Source organism: Silurus aristotelis (assembly GCF_946808225.1).
Source record: "Silurus aristotelis genome assembly, chromosome: 19".
Taxonomy (NCBI): domain Eukaryota; kingdom Metazoa; phylum Chordata; class Actinopteri; order Siluriformes; family Siluridae; genus Silurus; species Silurus aristotelis.
In genome coordinates this window covers 20,330,501-20,346,740 of record NC_139592.1, presented here as the reverse complement: position 1 = coordinate 20,346,740, position 16,240 = coordinate 20,330,501, and the positions used below count along the sequence as shown (strand labels likewise).

At 38.1% G+C, this 16,240-nt stretch overlaps 1 protein-coding gene across 2 annotated transcripts in view; it reads right to left on the bottom strand.

Annotated features, from left to right (window-relative positions):
• Positions 1–16,240, bottom strand: part of syt6a (synaptotagmin VIa) — a 76,957-nt gene that overhangs the window by 35,493 nt on the left and 25,224 nt on the right. The window contains exon 1 of one of the 2 annotated variants that reach the window (XM_083570707.1): positions 14,772–15,004. The exons of the other annotated variant lie outside the window; for it this stretch is intronic. The gene's annotated coding sequence lies outside the window, so the exon portion shown is untranslated. Of the gene's footprint in view, positions 1–14,771; positions 15,005–16,240 lie in introns of those variants that run through there. 2 annotated transcript variants of the gene reach the window in all.

The window sequence follows — 16,240 nt, the reverse complement described above, 5'->3', positions numbered from 1 at the left end:
GAAATGGCCTAAAAACCAATGATTGCACATCTATATGCACTCAATATGAGTGAACTAAGGTTGAGGTCAGAGATACTTACACTATACTGACTAATACAGCTATACACGTTACTTTTTTTTGCCTCGAGTTCCTCTTTTGTCATGCTGTGGATTCATGACACCTGATATATCCCCAGAACATGATCTAGAGTGATGGATCATAGCATTACCGACGGTGACTTGTGTAAAAGCAGAAAGTGCATTGTTTCAGAAGGTTCTGCGTTCCAAATATTCCATTCAATATTCATAAGTTTTCTGCAAAAATTGATGGTCACCAGCATGAAATCGGAAAGTAATGTGTTAGTCAGTCAACTGCCAGGTGCGAATACGTTGGCTGAATAAAGTTGGCAGGCTCCATATTTGTGACAAGGCTGCCAAAAAAATGCTTGCGGATGCATTTTTCTTTCCTTTCTCCTCCCTAAAACCAAGACTTTCTACTTTTATAACTGCGGTATAAAAATAACATAGATATTACTGCCAAAAAAAAGAACAAATCAGAGTGGATTTAAGAGCAGACAGCTGATGGAAGTGGACAAGAAAAGGATTTTAGAAGGAGCTTTGGGTGTTATCCTTCCTTTGATTGGAGGTGAGGCAGCACTTTTTTTTTTTTTTTTTGCTGCAAGAAACCCCAGGCAAATGCAGGAGGAGTATTTACTACAGCTCTTTAAAGAGGCGCCAATCAGCACTGCCAGAAAATCTCCATGCCACACCTGGACCGTTTTTAGATTGCAGTATTTCATGGCCAGTGTTTTCTCTGAGATCTCAAATCCCATAATCCGCCCAGATTGCAGAATGCTGGAGGCATACAGCAAGCTCACTCGGAGTGATTGAGGAAGAGCATTGTATGTAACCTTCACTATTATCCAAAAGGAAATTTGTAGCATTTGATACCTTTTATCAATCCAGGGATAATATAGTCAGTAGGTATGCTAGGAAGAACCAATATTTTATATACATTTTTGTCACTTTTTTAAGATGAGTTCAGGGCTACAGTGTTTTACATGTTGTATGGGGATAAGTAAAGTCTTTTAAACATGACTTGCATGTTAAACAGCGAAATCTGTTACATTCAAGTATATAGCGGCCTGTGCTAGTGCAAAATGTGTGCACAGCGGTGACGTACAGTAGAATACGGTTACAAAAAGCTATATAAGCTTTATACCATGGTAAGTCTGAATACTCGTTTCTGATTGGCTGGAAGGTGTGGGTGTACAATATTGAATGCAAAGGTTTAATCATTATCATAGTAACATAGTACAGACTGAGACAGCTTGTGTAAATGTTTCATAATTACCCTACTGAGTTAAATAAATAATTTTTGCATGTCATTTAACTTATATGTTGAATATGATGTTATATGTTTAACTTATACGGCAAACGCAGGAAGCCAAATCAAATCTGATGAGTAGGTTGGGTGTGCGAAAATGAGATCTTGTTGTTCGAATGATCTCAAACATCTCTGTGGTAGATTTGCCCCGTTTCATGCAGAATTTCACGTTTGCTCTTTTGTTTTCGTTCTCTTGCTGTTCAAGATGAAATCGCAGATGTGGTAATGCCATGGTCAGATTATCACCGGTTGCTCAGCTCTCAATGTACACGGTGCTCCCTATGACTGTGCATGCAGCCTTGTGCTGCCATCTGTTGGCATTTTACAAAACTCGTCTCGTAACTTTTTGATACCACTTTGTATGAGCTGACGCACACGATGAACTGAAGAAGAAAACGAGAAATATAGCGAAAAATTTTGTTGTTAACACCAAAAGCTTCATTGGTAGAAAAACAGCTCAGTTGCCAGCTCTTTTTCTGTTTTCCTGTAATGTTAGGAAAATTACACTGTTTATGATGTTCATAGCACATAGCTAATTTTTCTGATTGGTCAAAAGCCGCAAAGCAAACCATAAATGTATATCGATTGTATAATTTCTATAATAACACGGACTTGTGTGTTAGACATTCAAATAAAAATGTTTACTTTGTAACATTGCTAGCAAAATCAGTTTTTATGCAACACTCTGCAAGGATGCCTCATTATCATTTTTTTGTACATCAAAAATAAGAGACACTCTGCTAAATTCTGTCAGCCTGAGTGAACAATCAATATATGGACAATGGTGTAAGATGAAACATTTTTCACTTTTTCATTACCTTGTCAAGTAAAATAGATATTCCTATTGGTACCAATCAATACATTAAGGTTAATCCTCTTCGACAACTAGCAATCAGAAACTTGAATTGAGATCATTTTTTTATTTTCATGTTTATTTTTGAAATCTGCAACCTTGAAAAAAAAAAATAAGGATTGCAGCTTTGCTTGAAGCACCTGAGGGATCCTGATCTGTCATGAAAATAAAAACCCCTAAAGCTGACATTGATTTTCTATTAAACATCAATTCTCTCTTTTAGTTCATAATCTGAGATGTTTATATCTCAATAATGGCAAAAAAAAATTATTACATTACTGTCATACCTTCTTTTTATAATTAAAAATACTTTCCACACATTCATTAATAGAACTGTAAACAAGCTAATTCTAAATACATGGATTACATGTGAGTTACAATGGCTACAAGTGTCAAAGTGTCAAATACGGAATATTTGGTAAGGTGACTTACCATATCACATTATGTAAAACATGTGCTGTACAAATAGACATACACTGCTTTGCTTATGCTAATTTTATGCTAATATTTTCCTTGTTTTTGCCTCTACAGTAAAAGCAATATTCATTTTTAAACACTTTACATAGCACTTAACATGTTTAAACTACACTAAAGGAATAAGAATATTGGGACATCTGACTTTCCGGTTGTATGTGTTGTTTCCCCAACCGCAAAGTTGGAGGCACGCCATTATCATTGTCTTTGGACGTCATAGAATGACATTTTCACCTCACTTGAACTAGGAGACCCAAAACTGCTCCAGAATAGCAATGCCCCTGTGCACAAAGCCAGCTCCACGAACATATGGGTTGGAGTGGAAGATTTTAAGGAGCCTGCTATAGAGCTCAAACCCTATTGAACACCAGACTGCACCAACAGGCCTCCTCACCTTACCTACATCAGTACCTGACTTTACCAACACCCTTGTGGCTGAATGAGCACAAAACTCTGAAAGCACAATCCATATTCAAAAACCAATTACAAACCTTATGACCAAGTGACCACAAACTTTATGTAGACATTAAACCATTAAAGACAATATAAGAAGTTAGCATAGAATTTCTAATGTATGTAAGTGTGTTAAAATAAACCTTTTAGTTTGAAATAAAAGCAGATGTATTAGATACTTTATCACCAGTATTTTGGGTGTATATATTGGATTAATATGTGCTTAATTAAACTAATAATTGCATTACATTTGTGCACTTATACAATATTACAATTAATATTAATATATACAAAAATATTAAAATACTAGGTGCTCTGAATATATAATAGCTGTGCTACAAGATGGAAAAAAGAGAGATGATCTCTGCTGCAAAAATAAATCACGTTACGCTTCAGCTGACACCATTTTCAGCTGGTTGAATGAAATGATCTGTGATTTTCAGTAGCTGCACTGCTGAAAGCCAGAAGCAATACTGACTCCTACTTCCTGGAGCTTAATGTTGGTACCATAGTGGCTTAGCGTACTGTTCAAAAGGTTATAAATTGAAATATCAGACACTGGAATGAGGACTGGAACCTTCAGCACTGTGATGTGCTCAGGCTGTACTCTGTTTTACTTTTAAGAGGGATTTAAAGTGTCTGAATGAATTATGAATAAATCTAAATTTAGTACGAAGCGGAAACTGAAAAAAAAAAAAGTCATCAACCAAGGGTTCTTACAATGTGTTATTAACTGTCCCATTTAAAATAGAAGAAAAAGCTGAATTTAGCATTTTTGTTTATTGCTAAAAATGTCATTGGTTTCAATCTTTTGCAAATCTTGTTATATCTTTAAAAAATGATTATCCCTACTTACCTTCTGTAATGATAATAACTACAAGAAATCACAAGTTTTAAAAGTAAACTGATAAAATGTCACGTAATAACCAACCCAGAGTCACGTTATGTTTAACAGTAGCCAAAAAACAGGGAGATGGCTATGTTCTAATGAGCCATCTGACACCCAAATATCCCCACAGGGGTCAGTAACAGCAGCTAATTAGAGCTACAGTGGTATAAGCAGTGGGATATATTGATGTTTTTTTCTTTTCTAAGGAAATGGAGAGGAAGCATTTATTATGAGGTATTAGTTATGATCCAAAATCCCACAAATATGATGTCAAACATCCATGAATACCATGTAATTAAGCTTTTTCAAATACAAACATTTTCTATTTCATACATGACTACATCATGATAATATTCATAATACGTGCGATTAGATTTCCAGTCATGTGCTGCATATCCAAATAGGCACAAATGATAATTATTGCTTTGCTCAGCTAAAGGTTTTCCTGAGCACCCGAGTCGATATTTGTGTCATGCAGAAATACCACGGTGCTCCGTCTTAACAGGTCGTTAAAACCGGTGAGATGAGAAACCTAACCTAATTTTCCTTGTCACTTCTTCTCATCTTTGCTGAATGGTTGATCTCTATAATTCAGCACATAAACAAGAAACAAAAAGAAATTAGGGATCGGCGAATGAGATGTATCACGGTTCAGGGTCCAAATGGGATTGTAGTCCATTGATTGCAGATTGGAGCACCAGATGTCGTCCATTATTCATTAAGACGGCAAGGATTAGGACGTTCGTACAGAATCCGAGACTTGCTGAAAATTTTGTAGTATAGTCAAAACTACTGTAAACAATGAACAAGGGACACTATGCAGCAAAAAATTGAAAAAAGAAAATGACATTTTTGTGGCCTAACACGATAAGGAAATAATATAAAAAAAAACACAAGGAATTCTGAGACACTGAGGTATAAAGGATGCTTTTGGATATAATAACATTACATCTTTACCATCACATGAACTAAAAAACCAAAACCTGTTCCATGAAGATATGCTTTACATGATTTGGAGTGGAAGATCTTATGACCTCAACCCTATTGAACACCTTTGGAATAAACCACTGACTGCAACCCCAGACCTCCTCACCTACATGGCTGAATGAGCACAAATCTCCACAGGCACACTACAAACTCTAATGGAACAACTTCTCAGAAGAGTGGAGATTATTATAAAAACAAATGGGGACTACATGTGGAACGTGATATTCAAAAAGCATATAGTGCTTAGTGCACATATAGTGTATAATGATCCCTTGAATTGTGCTTAACATATTGCAATACTCAACTCATGGAACTCAAGTTGATTCGGCCATTATTAGGATTTTGAAAGACTGGAGTCACTAGTGTTTTGCGACATGGAGATACTGTACCATTTACTCATACGTATTGTGCAAATTTTTAAAAGCTAACCTACTTTTCTGATAACTACTAAAAGACAACATGTTGCATGATGTTCGACTACATAATAAGTCCTCTCTTACGGTTGCACAGTTCATGCCCTCTATTTATTACGCCCTGACCTTTGAGATGCCTTGTTTAAAAATGACCAGCATGTCCACCCAGTGGTGCATTACAATTATAACTTGAATTTAATTGTATATATATATATATATATATATATAAAAAAAAAAAAAAACTCCACTTTGAATTTTAGCACTTTTTCCATCAACTGCCCCTCATGTCTTGTCGGAATTATGCATCACATTAGACAAGTGTCCTTATGCATCACAAGATAAGAATTATTTAATATTATTGTATTTTTTTATTATTAAAAAAATTTATTAAGGGTTTTTTTGTTTGTTTTTTTAAAGAAAGCAGCTTTATATGAGCCACCCTGATTTTCTATAATTAGCTTTATTCCTAGTCTTTGAGAATTTTATATTAGTATCAATGGTGTTGATTTTCATCATTTTTGATTTGAGAAAAAGTCACAAAGCGCTTGCATCCACCTTCGCTTCGATTTCCGCCTTCATTTACTTGACAATCTGCATTTCGTTTGAAATCCTTCATTCCTTTGTTTTGTCACTTCATTCGGGCCGATCTGAATATTTCAACTTTTATGATGAAGGCTGAAATTCCTTCTATATGGAAAAGTTTGGGAAACTTTAATGAGAAAAACAGCGATGGAATATTGCTACATTATTGACACACTTTGAACAAGTTGGGGAGGAAAGAATACAGGTTTGATTAAACACCCTGGGTAACGAATTAATACGTTTACATTTACAGTTTTTCAGGTTTTATCGTGGCTTGTCACATATCTATGATCTAAAAAGGTCATGATCATTATGCATAAGCCATCAGAAACACAGTCACCTCTAACTTATTACAATGTCCTTTAATACCGAGCTCATTATGTAGCTGTAGGTCATTGAGAAGTGTTAGAATGTTATGAAGATGCAGATTTTTAAAAAATGGAGCTACCAATTATTTCTTTCATCCGAAGGCATCTTGAAAGGTCTCAATTAAATTTCGAAATGCAGAGATTAGAAATTTCATCCAACGTATCGGTATCATCGAATTGCAACTTTGTGATAATGATATAAAAAATTCCTGACATTTCCCATTATGATATCTGTTTGACTTTGCGAGGTTAGCTGTATAAAGTTGCATTCTCCTGCTCTTATACACGGTTAGTCTTGGCTGACATTATGTCCTAAATGCGAGTCTGATTCAAGAACCTCTACAGGTTTTCATTTCCTGCTGCGCTTTTGATTTTGCACTAACTCTGTGGGTTTGATAGAACCCTGTGGTGTTTATTGATCTGTGTCCATCACCATGTGTAAACTCCATCACCGGCTTTCTCGCTGCGCGAGGTGTTACAAATTATGGATAGCACAAACACGATTTCTCACATCCGCATCTCATGCGTCCAAAAATGTGCCAATTTTAGGCGTGAGGCACAAAAGACATGTTGAGACAACAGATGCTGTGTAGCAAACGATCTTTCTGGGATCAGATCACTGGAGCACAAAAAGCACTAGAGAAAAATTATTGATGACTAGATGCCATCATGTTGACTAGATGGCGTCTTGATTGCAGAAAGTGATTTTGTCTTGATTTGGTCGTCGGAGGACTTCATGGTGTCCATCAATTCACTGGTGCCAATCTACAGATTAAACAATATGGTGTATTGCTGCCCAGCCCTGTTCCTGCAGAGTGTTTGGCTCCTGATTCTCTACTTGCATGTGAATATTAGAAATGAAGGTTGTTGGATCTAAACTGTGTGACTGGGAAATCTCTAGGACTTCTGGTGTCCACCTCAAATATGGCTTTTTGTATTCATTACAGCAGGCACCAGTCTCACATTCAATCTCTTAAACTTCCCCGACCTGTCAGCAGGTCAATATTCTCGTTTCTTTTTATCGATTTATATATTGTACCTTTTTTGTGTTTCTATTGTTACAGTCATATTTATTGTGGTACTAATAATTGTTCTGTATACTTTTACATTTAATGTTGAGAACGCAACAATAAGATGAACAATTTGCCCATATATATATAATTTTTCATTTTTAATTGCCATAATTAATGAGACATTATTTAGAGATGTGCTTTTCATGTAAGTCTGAACCCCTGACCCCCAGCAATGCTCTTTCTCACAGTACAACAAACTAAACATTGCCAATCCCAGTGGTATGAGTACCATTCGGAGCAGTTTGAAAGGTGAGTTCTGCTCCTCATGGCACTTCTGGAAATTAGAAGGGGGAAAATTGAATGGGAAATACATATGTAACTGTCCATGAAATTCTGGAGTAATAACGGGACTGTAGTTAATGTCAACAGACTGCTACATTGACTCAGGACTACAGTTTGCTTCTGATCACCATCACTGTACCCCGCAACATCGTATTTCTGCAATAAATGGACATTCGGTGCAACCCAGATGAGGACGGGTTCCCTCTTCAGTCTGGTTCCTCTCAAGGTTTCTTCCTTATGCCATCTCGGGGAGTTTTTTCTTGCCACAGTCGCCACCGGCCTCGTTCATCAGGGATAACGTTACACTTATAAAGAACATCTTATTTATTTAGTATCACCACATTATCTGTGTAAAGCTGCTTTGAGACAATGTTCATTGTTAAAAGTGCTATACAAAATAAAAACTAATTGAATTGAATTGAACTGTTCTATAAATCCCACTAGTGTACTTTGTCCTTCATATTCTACACCAGCTTGATGAGAAGGTCCTAAGAAATGATTGCTATATGATGGCATTATTGATTGCAATGCTTTGTCACGTTTAGACATTGTTGGGGCACACATACTTGTGCAAACACACACAGACACACATACATATTCCCAGACTATGATCATGGGTTTAGTGAACCTGTTGAAGTAATAAACATGATTTTGGAAGAGCATAAATTATGGAGGAAAATTCAAACACCCAAAAAAGTACGATTTCCATGTTCATGCTGCATTTGCAGCCTCATATATCCAATTTTCTTTAATTCTCACAGAAGTTATCACAGTGAAACTCTGAAACGTTTACATTTACATTCATGCCAATTGGCAGGCGCCCTTAATCCTGAGCGACTTACCGAACAGCAGAACTTGTAATTGCTTAATTCCATTTTGTAATAAAATATTCTCATACCAGTCTGTCTGATTGCCTGTTAAACACCTCTGGGTCTGTCTGAAAAGGCTCTGATATGGCAGAGACCTTACCGCAAAAGCTTAATATTACGTTCCATCCTCCAAACACAGCACCTGGAGCTAATGCAAAAAGAAACAGTTGTAACTAAAAGCGGCACCAAAATCCACCCGGTGGTCTCAGCAATAACGCTGACGCTAGTTATACACCTCTCATTAACCAGGTGACTTGTAGAGCTCTGTGTAAGGCAAGTCTTATTAGCTGGACCTCAGAAATGCAGGGATGTGTGTAGAAGAACGTAGTTATGTGCAGAAGCTTGGCAATAGATTTTGACATGCACGGGCATTAATTCTATGATTTCTGGTCATCTATGCAAATGAGTCACCTTCTACAAGTGTTGAATCTGTAAATCCAGCTCGAATAAATGATTTATTTCACAATAATGAAAAGCTAAATCCAAGCATGTGCAGTTCAATACTAAATTATGGTATGCTGTATATATTTAGACGCAGTTATACAACTTCTGACAGCTTCTAGAAGTAGCATATGTTAGGAGCGAAGAGAGAATTCAGGTGCAGGAAAGGTTTAATAAAGTGCTAAATAATCTTAATGAAAAACTGAAGCCTTTTTAGACTAGTTACAATATATACTCTGCACAAATGCTAATCAATGTGACGAGGAACAGGTGTGATTAGCGACAGGTGACAAACAAGGAAGTGTAGTGGCTTTTGGATAATAAAATGTATAATGCTAACAATGTTGTGTTGTTAGCGATTAGCGCATTAATTTCAATTTCTTATATATTAGCTACCTCCCAGCAATAATTAAGACCTTCTGTGTACTTTTTACGAACGGGGAAACTGTAGTGCATTTGGGTTCGAATCGATCGATCTTTAATGTGTTTGCAGAAGACGGAATCAATAGATATTTAATGAAGAGTCATCAGAAATCTACAAGGGAAGAGATAAATAGAAGACTGCTGTTGGGTGATATTTTTTTTTTATATTCCGGTTAGAGAACGTTTTTAGACTGCTCTCTAATATTAACTCAGCTTGATACTAATTTATGCGTACTTGTAGCGTTTATGAATGAAAAAGCCAGTTTACATTTATTCAAATACTCCTGGGAAAACCTGAGGGACATTTATATTTACAGCCCTCAGAATCCTTTGTACAATTTGATTGTAATTGTGTTAAGTCATTAAGTTTCATAATAGACCTTGTAAAAAAAAAAGGAAATAGTGGAAAAACAATAGCAAAAAAAGTATTGCTGATATGCCTTCTATTATAAATGTCTTTTATTTTTTTTGTACTTTGGCCGGGGGATGAGTTTTCAGGGAAATATAGATAATGCATTTTTCATTAAAGTCTTTTTATGAGTTCATTTGGCAAAGTTGGTATGGTAGTAGAACCCAAAAACTTTGAATCAAAACCAAAAAAAAGGAAAGAAAAATAGGTTTAAAGCCATGACCATCACTGATGTCACCAGCCAAACTGTAAATTGCAAATCCTGTTGCTTTTAATGTCTTCCGACTGTCTCTTGATCGTGCTGTAACGTTGTTATGCAATACTTATATGCTATTTGCAATAGATGGTGACGCTTGATCAAGCAAATAATATAATTCTGCAGTTTTAGTGTAGCTGTAATTAAACTGCAGGTTAGAGCCCAGAGAATATATTTTTTTTAAAGTATCAGATATCCTTAATATAGTCTGTGGATCAATATGCAATTCCCGGACTGGAAAGTTATGCAATGCGGGCTGCAGTAAAAACAAATAAATAATTAAATAATACAACGATACCCATGATATATCATACCTGAATTATTAAGACACTGCTACATTTGCACACACATTGGCCTTTAAGTGCAAAACACAAAAACATATGCATCATTAAATTTGACAACACTGCAGCAGCCAAAAACCAAAAACATTTCTATGTTAATTTTAAAAAATGGGTTGGAGCTTATTTAATATCAGATAATCCTAAACAAAGAATTACACTTTTTCAGGGTTTATTTTTGGTGTAAATGTTTTTTTTTTTGAATACTGTAACTCCATTTCTGTTACGCAGGCTTTCAGCATTTGTGTATTTTAGTACATAAAGGATTTATACACTCTTGGCAACCAGACAGTTTGTTTTTCCAAACTTTCAGCTGAAATACTTTGAATTTAAAGCCCCCACATGCAAAGACATTCTGTACAATTGTGTGCCTCCAACGTTTGTGGTAACAGGAACATGGAGAAGCCACATTTGATGGAGAAATACATCAGGTATCCAAATACTGTGGTGTATGTAATTTACACATACAAACACACAGTATAATGTTTATGTCTGAACATATATATATCAATTAAAATGTTATTATAAAATAGTACAAAATAGCCCAAAAATTGCCATTCGGATGTTTACATACAGCAGCTGATACTCGCTACTGAGTCCTGCTCAGCAAAACAGCTTCACGATTTCTCTGTCCTAAATGTCATTATTTGTCAAACTTAGTTTCATTCTGTCATTAGGTGGCATTTCCTCCTGCTATCGCTCCTGTTGCTTGTCAATTCCTGTGCCATGCGGCCACAGATATTTTATCACGCTCGTCAGGAAATTTGCATAATTGCATTGTCCTTCAGAAGCAACTGAAATATTGGGGAAGGAGTTAAGTACGTCTGACCATGCAAATGCAAAATATGAAAATCCCTTTCATCTTATTAGCTGGACAATTAATCGATAGCAGTGCTGACTTGACGTTTTGCATTTTCTCCTTTTTCGGACCTTTGACCTGATCTGTGGCATAAATATCATGACAGTTTTGATGTAATACAATTATTCTTGCTTACTTTCACACTTTCTGCATTGAGGAACGCATGATATAATCCGATAGGGATCAGACGGTATTGACGAAGGATTACACATTTCCAAGCTCGTTCTGGTGCCACGTTTTTGCCGAGGCACATGTAAGTCAATGGCGTGTAAAGTCATTAGTAGCACATACAGCAAGCCAAAGGGAAATTCTGGTTGGCAGGAAGGATTTATTCATTTTCTTTCAGTATGGTCCCAGTGTTAAAAGGAACTATATTAGTATTCTTTTTTTTAAATGTTTTTGTTTCTATAGCGCATCTCTGGAGGCACTTCTATGGCATATAGTCTAGGAAACCGGTTTTATTAAAGCTTTCTCTGAGATGTTTATTTAACAGTATTCAGAAAGAGTCTCCAGTGTCCCTTCCGTTTTTTGACACAAGGGCTCCCAAATTTCCATGCAACATGACAATTATGTTTTTTTAATATCAAGCAACAAGGTTTGTTGCTGCCATAACATAAGAGATAACAGGAGCTAACATTTTTTACGGGCATTATTCAACGATCACATCACACACAGTTATTAACAAATATAAAAGAATGATGTATTAAATAAAAGGTGTAATTGCTGTGGTATAAAAGGCAAAATATACTTCCAGGCAGGCTGTTATTCAAAACTTAATAGGGTGGTAAATGTATCTTCGCTTCATGTTTGGCTGTCTCACAACACCCCATTATTGATTATAACAGCACTCCCTGTAGTGATTTATTCCTCACTGTTTACCAAACTCTGCAAGTCCAGTTGCAAGTTCTGTACTGGGAAAAAACCTCAGTGACGCAACCTTGAAGCTAAACTGGAATCTGTACGCAGCTCGCTTTGCCACAGCCCATTAAAGATTGATCAATCAGCATCGATCATGGATGCAGGAGATTTTGGAGCAGCTTTTTGCTACAATGTGCACATGTTCTTTCGCGTGCTCAGTTTAGCACTGATCTACATGCTGCGGTGATGTAAAACTCTTAATTCTGTCCGGATAACTTATTGACTCCCGATTTCAATTCTGATTGATGGAGTACTGAGCTCACTACAGATACCGATCAATTCTGACAATCTGCATCACACCAGTAGTGTAAAGAAAATCACAGAGTCTAGCATGATCTCCAACTATTTGTTAATCCTGTGCCAGAGCCAGTTAAGACTGATCCCTTGCTATGTCCTCGATTGATTTTTCCCTACATACTGAATAGCATTGAAATGGACTGCGCTTTTAACAGGACACTAGGGAGCGCGCAGACGTCTCGTACGGATCCCAAGCAGTGTTCGGAGCTGCCAGTGGAGCAGCTTTATAAGAGCTGTGCAAGTCCTCCGCGCTCTGGTGTGTGTTTGCGCATCGCGCTCGGCTGCCACATGGGATCACTGCAAAGCTCGATCTGCTCGCATAGCATTTTAACGAGAGCTGGGAAACTCACTGCAGGGCCTGAGCTATAGTACCTGTGAGAACTGCTCGCTTTGCTTCCCCCACGTCTTGCAACCTTTTTGAACAACAAACCGTAAAGAAGGAATCCAGAAAAGAGATGGAGAAGGAACGAAGGAGAACTGATTCTATGGACGGATACAGAAGTAAAAAGTAAAAGCGTAAGAGTGTACGTGTAGAAAATAATATATGAAACAAAACCCAAAGACAAGAAAACTGAGAAAGGAAGTAAAAGGAGAAAAGGAAACATGGAATTGAGACCCAGAAATAAAATACGTGTACGGTGTAATTAAAGTAGCATTATTAAGAGTAAGAAATAGCAAACTAAATATCAGATGGGAGAAAACGAATCCATTGCTGCAGAGAGCGAAAGAGCGAGAGAGAGTGACCTCATGGTCAGTCTGCCCAACCTCATCATGTCAGCCATGATGGCTTTTTGCCCTGTGCGCCCAGCAGACCACAAGCCTGGCCCTGTGCCACAAGCCATGGTGGATTACATTCCGGTTGTGTTTTCATGCAGCAGGTGAAAATCACTTACACACTTGTGCTCGATCCCACTCAGCTCTTTATAGACCTGCAATCCACAGAGCTGCAGTGTATCATCCAGCATGGAGCGTCGGCTACCATACATTATTCAACAAAATCAATTCGCCTGGTTGTATTAGGACTGGGGAGGAAAAAAAAGCGATAGGGAGAACACAGGGTACGCAGGTTTCCTCGGGTTGCGCAAGTGTTCAGAAAAGTTCTGAATTATGAAGGCCCAGGCGTAGTGAGGGATTTTGGAGTGCAAAAATTCGCCAATTTTGCACTTGTAGCGATGTTTGACATGCAGCACGTTTGAGCTCTTCAGAAGAGGACAGAGTAAAAAGAGAGCTTTCTGTGCAGACGTTTGGTGTGTGCGTGTGTGTGCGTGTGTGTGTGTGTGTGTGTGCGTGTGTGTGTGTGTGTTTGTGTGTGTGTGTGTGTGTGAGAGAGAGAGAGAGAGAGAGAGAGAGAGAGAGAGAGAGAGAGAGAGAGAGAGATAAACACTCAATTAGCAGGTAGAACCAAAAGAGGCAGTGCACACACCCTGAGGACATGACTGCTCTCTTCGGGCACAAAACCAAATGCACACACACACACACATATACACACTTGTAATGTCATCGTATGTCAAATGGCACATTAGGCACGCAAAGGTTCAAGATCGGTCGATTTGGTACATTTACCAGCTGAGTGGAATCAATAAGCAGAATGGAAGATAAAACATAAAGGAAATGTGTGTGCGTTTGCATATATGTGTGTGTGTGTGTGCAAAGCCAAAAGCAAAGAGCAAAAGACACAAACTGTGAAGTATTTCCTTTTGATTAAATATTGACCGAGCCACTTTAAAGGGCATATGAGGAAAACATTACAGCTTAAATAGATTCACATGATCCTCATCGGTCAGTTGTAAAGTACCCTGAGATAAAGACTTTGATAAAAACCCAAGCAGAAATAGACAGAACAATGAAGAACACTGGCACCGATCATCACATAATTTGCTGTTTTGCACACACACACACACACACACACACACACACACACACACACACACATACACACATGCCCACACACACACACACACACACACACACACACACATGCACACACTCTAAGTGAGCACAAAGTACTTCGATTAGTTAAAAATTGTAGTGCTTATCTTCCAGGACCCTCCAAAGCTCTAGGCTTCACTTTGTTTCTTTGTTTCTGATCTAACCAGACACAACATAGAGAGGGGGAAAAAACACACAAACACACACCCACACGCACACTGCAACAAATGCCATTCAAGCACCTGCTCGTTGCTTGCGTTTAAATAAGGTGAGACAGATGATCTGTACTCACCGGTGTTTGCCTTTCTTTCCCTGTGCTCGCACTTTTCACACTTCCTCGGTCTCCCTCTCTCTTTCTGACTCTTTGCCTCTGTGTGTCTTTTTCTGTCCCGCGTTCCTTGCGATGCTCACGCTCGCCAGTGCCTAGACTAAATGAGCCTGCGCTCCTGAATACCGTTTCTATGGCAGTGTGAGGCAGCCAGTCAGCAAGATCCTGGGGGGCAGATCGTCCATGCACACACACACACACACACACACACACACACACACACACACACACACACACACACCACCACCAATAACTGGCTCATAATCCCCAGGGTGTGAGCACATACACATACACACACACACACACACACACACACACACACACACGCACACACACGCACACACACGCACACCAACACAAACCTGTTACACACTCGACCGCCGATAAAGCAACAGCTCAAGACTGTTATTAGAAGAAATGATAAAAAAAAAAGAACTTATGCATATTCAGGGGAAACATCATGAATAATGCGCCTCATGTATGAATAGGCCGAGCCACCAAAGGGACTGATTACTGTTGTGTTTATTAAATGAGATTAAGCAAGAGTGTAAGCACATAAAAGGAGAGAGGGAAAAGAAGCCACGTGCACTCCCCAGGCTTAGCGCTCTTGCTGAACATTCGAGGATGTGTTGCTGCATGCGACACAGGACCGGACGAGCGTTGTTGTAAGAGGAGGTGTTTTTATGTTTAGTTTTTTTTCTGACGGCTGCTTGGATTCAATATTCCAGCCTGAGCATTCTGGCTCTAGTCTACAGTTTCCAAGTGAGTCAGAACATACTGCAGTGGCTTCCGTTTCCATTTTCTACTCCACAGCCTGCTTCCTCCTTGATTGCCATCTCTCTGTCTACTGCATTCATTCTAGCATAGGACAAGAGAAGCCTTAAGATCATTCTCCTCCCCTTTTTCTTTCCCTCTTACTATCCCCCCACCCACCAATCTCTCTGTTATCAGCTGCACCAGCATTATACTGTATCTCCTGCACCCTGCTCTGGAGTTACACTGCGGAACGCATGGCGTAATGATGTAAATGAAACGCACAGCGCACATGCTACAGTGTAGAAGGAAATTGCTTTTTCTTTACTAGGATGGACAAAGCAATGACCGAGCTCTTATTGGAAATCCATCAGTTTATTTATTTTTAACGTTCAAATCTGTAACCTCAAAACGCTTCCTTTGACAAAATAGGTGATAGTTTCTTGTGAAACTGTTTCCTGCCAAATGAACACTTGCAGCAAGAGCTGGAGGTTTGCCCACATACACACCTCCACCATTTGCTAAACAAGGAAACACAGAAGTGAATCCTAAAACCTATTGATTCATTCATCTTCCCCTTCATTTTCCAAAACGCATGATGGTTAAGCATTTTTTCAATGAAATAATTATCATCATCTAAACCAAATTATAGTACATGGCTGTTAAATTTGTATTGGTTA